Raw genomic sequence first — 5,592 nt, forward strand, 5'->3', positions numbered from 1 at the left:
AGAATGGGACAGAACTGTCTGGTTGCCATGGACCATCACTCTAATGAATAAGAGCAGCCTCTTACAGAAATGATTAAATACATTTGAGTAAATCCTTTCACGTACATCAAGAAGGTTATATTAAAGCCTGATGCTGTGATTCCATGGTGATCAGCTTTGTTGCTGTAACTTGGCAGAGGTGTGAGTACAGGAGTCTGAAGATCCAAGTGCCTCCCCCATCTGAGCCTTTTCCTGTTTTAGCGGGTTAGCATGTGGATGGGATGTGTGTCAACATTGGATTATTTTAAACACACTATGTGTTCTTTCCACACTAAAAGGGAAAATTATTTTGTCAACTAATTATTAGATGTCTTTGTTTGCCTGTACAGCAGCTGAACAAAATTTGAGAAGATTTATCTTTTATTTTATGCTACGGATTAACGTCTGTTAGTTGAAGTGAACTTCAAAGCTACATTAAGTCTAGCGCTTTCCTTTCTGCAATCAGCAGATGGGAAAGCAGATAATACAGCAAAAACCCCACTCACCAATGTAGGAAAACTTTTGATTTTAATTTAACTTTGAAATCATTGTTGAACCTTTACAGCATATTTACATAATTGTAGTTTATGACTTAAGTTCCCGATAGTTAGATTGGATTTGTTTGAAATGTTTATCATTTAGCCTTTATTTTGTTTTCTACAGAAAATCTTAATCAAAGTAAAGAAGTAAAATACTCACTCCAATCTCATTTTAATCTTTTTTCAAAGCTTTCCCAGAAGTATTTTACTTATGGCATTTTTAACCAAAATCAATAAACCTGTCATTTTCTGGGACATAGTTTCTGCAGAGCAGCAGGAGGAGCAACTCAACCCCTTTCCCCTCCCTGTTACTGAGAGCTTTCTATTTACATGCTTTGCCACTAGAAATGCAATTTTAAGCTTGATTTTATTTATATATGCCTTCCACACCAAAAACAATATTTTAATTGGAGGGAGTCTTAAACTTTTTAGTAAGTTGAATCACTTTTATGGTGATAACACATCATTGCTAACACAGTGGCATAATGAACATATCTGTGTTATTGTAGTGTCAGACTAAATCTCCTGTTAGTTGGTTTAAATTAAATTGGTAGAAATTAAAACTTTACATTCAATTCAATTCAATTCAATTTCAATTCAATTTTATTTTATTTGTGTAGCCCAAAATCACAACAACAGTCATATCGATGGGCTTCGAAGTAAAACATGAACTCAAAAGGATCATGAATACAAAGAGTTCAATAGGAAAATACTAAAATGAACTAACAAACTGACTAAGCTATACTGGCATCCCTGCCCTTAGACCCCCCTTCGCGGTAAGGAAAAACTCCTAAAAAAAACGGATTCCAGAAAAAACGAAGAAACCTCAGGGGTGCCCACATGAAGGAGGGATCCTCCCCCAGGACGGACAGGCAATTTACCAGAACTCTTAGAGAAGAATTAACTTATCTAAATCTACAACTACATATATAAAGTCCAGCAGACGAGCTTCATCCAGCCGTGGTTGGGGGGACAGTCAGGGGTGCGAGTCGAGCCGGAGACAGGAACCCCAGCCAGGTGTAGGAGCAGGAGCAGAGACGAGGTACTCGGTCAGGTACAGAGCAGAGACGAGCCAGAGATGAGCCAGAGGCAGGATCCACAGCCAGGTGTAGGAGCGGTAGCAAAGGCGAGGTACACAGTACATCTGCTAGCACCTGACACAATATCATGTTGGGTTAGAAAACTCAGAAAATCCCAATGTCTCAGCCTTGTTTGGTCAACTTGCATTTATTCAGACATGTTTTTGTGCTGTAGACCTCTGTAGTCACATACTGACTGATACTGACATTTCAAGCAGACCTAAAGTCCTCATTGTTGCATTAGTATATGCATCAGTCAGTGCCACAGAGTTGATAAATGATGGAATTGTCTCTCCGCAGTAATTGAATTACCAACAAGAAAAACGATGCCATCAAACATGATTCTGGAAACGGACTGACGACATTTATTTTCTCTGCGTTGGCAGCAGAAAGATGAAATCTTGGATTCAGGACGCAGTGTCACGGTGCCTGGCGGTCTCCTCCCCCCTCCAGCTCTGCCCTAATGTTCCTGATTGCCACCAGCTGCCATCACTCTCCTCATCATCTTCTGTGGATTCAAAAGGAGATCAACGCCACTACTCGACGCCAGTTTGTTACCCCTTATGGTGACTGCTCTGGTTCTAGCCTCGTTACAGCTTTGTTCCAAGTCTCTGGCTCTAACTAATTCTTTGCTCCCTGTCTCAGGATCCTACCGCTCACGAGTGACGGCAGCACGGACCTTCCATTCTACGCCTCAGGAGCACGGAAACTCTCGGCAGCCGCTAACCGCTTCAAGACCCTCCAGCCACGCCACAGCCACGTCTAACCTGGACACTCCTCAAACCAGCCATCTTCACATCTGGAGCAAACAATAAATCCATTCTCATCCTCCACTTACCTGTCTTCCTTCTGGGTTGCAGCATCTGGGTTCCTCATCCTTGTGAAGTCATGACACGCAGATGTTTCTCAAATGTTAATACTTGCAATTTTACACTTTTGTTGTCGAGCATTGATGAACAGAGCACCTAAACCCATCCTGGAGACTTCGACTGTGAGTCAAAGAAGACATTGACAATCAAGCTTTTACAGTTTTAATTATCCTAACTAGTAGGATAATCAGTGGGCGTCAACCAAGCCAATTTGTGAATCCATTTAATTAGATGTTGATTACTGTGGGTTCTCCACTGTGTCCAAGAGGATTTTTGACACAGCTAAGCCCAGCATGACTTTGTTCATTTGTCAGAAGTTCTTCTTCCAGCTCAGATGTTTCTCCTCTTTTGGGAGCAGCTCAATTAACCTTCTCTGCTGCTGTGAACTGCAGCACTACAGTCATTAAAAAGCCACACCATTTGTAAAGTTAGTGGTTGCAGCTTCAGTCAAAAGTTGTGTAGGATTAACAAAGCACGGCTCGTTGCGTGATTTGCCTCAGACTGTTGTAAGATCTAAAAAAAAACCAAAAAACACATTTATTTTTATAGTTGTGGTTGTTTCATCTGAACAAGTTAAACTAGTGATACTGCAGTCGCAGACTGATGCAACTGTACTGTGAAGTGTATCCACTTAGATCAAGAACATTTCTAAAGCCAGTAAACTCCCTGCACTCCAACAATTCAGATAAACGTAACCGAAGGTTTCAGAGATCAAGAGAACAGCAGAAGGTCATTGTCATCAGGATGCTGCATTAAAGTGGTTCAGCTCAAGTAATGGAAGGGCCAGCAGCAGAACAGGAGTGGAGGGGGACATGTTTTTTTTTATTATATTTTCACAAGAAGTGGGATTTATTTTGCACCTACATAGAACTCAAACCCTAACCCTAACCCTAAGTAGGATACATGAAAATAACAAATTCCCAAAAAAGAGAAATCATAGAAAAACATTGAACAGAGATAGAAAACTTTGTGAAAGCTTTTTCAGAATACCTGCAAACACTGTTAGCATAATCTAGAATCGTGTATAAAAAACACTTGATAGCAGATGATCAATCGTCATTAAATCAAATATTTCTTCACCTTAGATTATATCTATTAATTTTGGGGGTTTTTTTGTAAAAAAATGTTTACAGTTTAAAAAAGTACTTAATTATATTTCCAGGCAAATGTTTGAACTGTATGTCATTGCTGTTACAGACCAAAATTTAGTGTAAAGTAAGTGAACCTCCCCACACTCTCCTGACTGTAAATACCATCATTTGTCTATAAAATTGTTATAAGTTCACTTCCACACAACTATATCACTATTTAATAGACAACTGATTCTATTTACAGTCAGGAGAGTGTGTGGAGGGGGAGGGGTGTGTGAAATTTTGAGTTCATTGAAGGGGAGGGGGTAATGGAAAATAATAAAAATAAATAATATTAAAAAGTTTTCCACAATTCTTTGTTATTCCAAGTCATACAACAGTTTCTGTTGTTCTGAATTTAAACCTTTATTTTTGTTGATTTTATGGATTCAATTAGTCTTTTTACAGAGCCTAGTTTTGTTTGTTTTTATCTGTTGTGTTACTGCACTCACTGTGTGAATGCTGTTGTGTTCTTTTGTAAAATTGCTTTTCTTTTCATTTAAGCTCTATGGGACATTGATACTGTCAGGTTATTTTTGAGTGCTTCATTAATTAAATTGGCCGAACCATCGATCCGTCTGCCTGTCTCTAGAAAACGACCTGCATGTAAATGTGTAGATGTGGACACTGTTAATCGTCCTGCAAACTCTCATCTCTGTGCAGAGCATGGAAGCTTTCAGCGGTGGACCTCTTTTGGTTCCTCTAATCTTTGGTAATGTGTGCTGCTCTTCATCATTATTTAGTGAACAGTATTTGTAAGCGTCGAGGTGTCTGCTTTCTTTGCTGTTCACTGGTAAGCAGGTAAAACCTGATGGTGGTAATGATGTCTTGGCTTCACAAGGTCTGGTCAAACAAGCGGGAAGACATTGTTTTATGGCCCACTTTAATGGCTGCTTATCTGTGACCGAAGGCACACAAATCTGTGCGCACGCACGCTTGCTGCCATGCTTCCAGGGGCTATGAGGATAATAATCATGTCGGCGGCGTCTTTTCTCTGCAGTCGCGGAGAAACATTATCACAGTTTCTATGAACTTGCACCAAGCTGCATGGAAACCAGTGGTTTTAATTAGAAACAAATCATATTAATGTGCCTTTGTTTACACAAGCTTTAGTTTGATCATTGTCTTTGGAGCCTATACCAGTACTGCTGGTAAAACAACAGAACAAACACATTCTGTTTGATGTAGCCTAATGTATCTATTTGAGATGTTTAATTTCTGGTGAAAACCAATCCTCCTCACCTTGGCTCCTCTGCATCCTTTCTCGGCGGGACCCCGTCACAAGCCCCTTTAAATAAAGGATGTGTTCGGCTGCTCCTGCCTAGAAAAGCTACAATGGTTCAATACTTTATGTCTGGCACACACCTGATGGTATAAAACATTTTTTTACCAAAGCTGCCTCACAGCAGCACCGTAAATCTGTACCAATATATCAAGCAATCGATGCTGTAATTATGGCTGACTTTGCTGAGCTGTGGAAAAGTTTTGGGTTGAAAAAGATCCTGAGTCTCATATTCTCTCTAACATTGTTTATACCAGTTGTGTTTGCATCCATGGACTCATCAGGACATCTCAGCATGTGTCTGCTCAGAGCTTTAAAGCTTCACAACAAAGCATTAAAAGTTGTAACGCTTTTAGTTTTATTTAAACGCTTAGAAACATTAAATATCCATCAATCCATTTTCTGACTCCGCTAAATACTTTTCGGGATCACAAGGGTGGCTGGAGCCTCTCCAGGTACTATTGGGCAAAGGTAGGATAACATTAAACATAATGCTCCGATGTGGACATTCGTTTACTTTTGGTCTAATTTTATTTTTTTTTTTTTAACTTGTCCTGTCCAACAGCTAGGCAGGCAGATGAGAGTTGAGGGCCTCTTGTGTTGGACATATTTTACTTTAACAAGAGGGGATATGGTATGTCTGGATCAACCCCTTTTGTAATTGAGGCCAAACTT

At 39.8% G+C, this 5,592-nt stretch overlaps 1 long non-coding RNA gene across 1 annotated transcript; it reads left to right on the forward strand.

Moving 5' to 3' along the window:
- Positions 1 to 2,071: 2,071 nt before the first annotated feature.
- On the forward strand, positions 2,072 to 2,469 carry LOC144992575 (uncharacterized). The gene is made up of 2 exons (XR_013656640.1): positions 2,072 to 2,202; positions 2,282 to 2,469. It is a non-coding gene; the product is annotated as an uncharacterized LOC144992575 (long non-coding RNA).
- Positions 2,470 to 5,592: the final 3,123 nt, after the last annotated feature.

Source organism: Oryzias latipes, chromosome 6 (genome assembly GCF_053564925.1).
Source record: "Oryzias latipes strain Hd-rR chromosome 6, Olatipes_Hd-rR_3.1".
NCBI classification, from domain to species: domain Eukaryota; kingdom Metazoa; phylum Chordata; class Actinopteri; order Beloniformes; family Adrianichthyidae; genus Oryzias; species Oryzias latipes.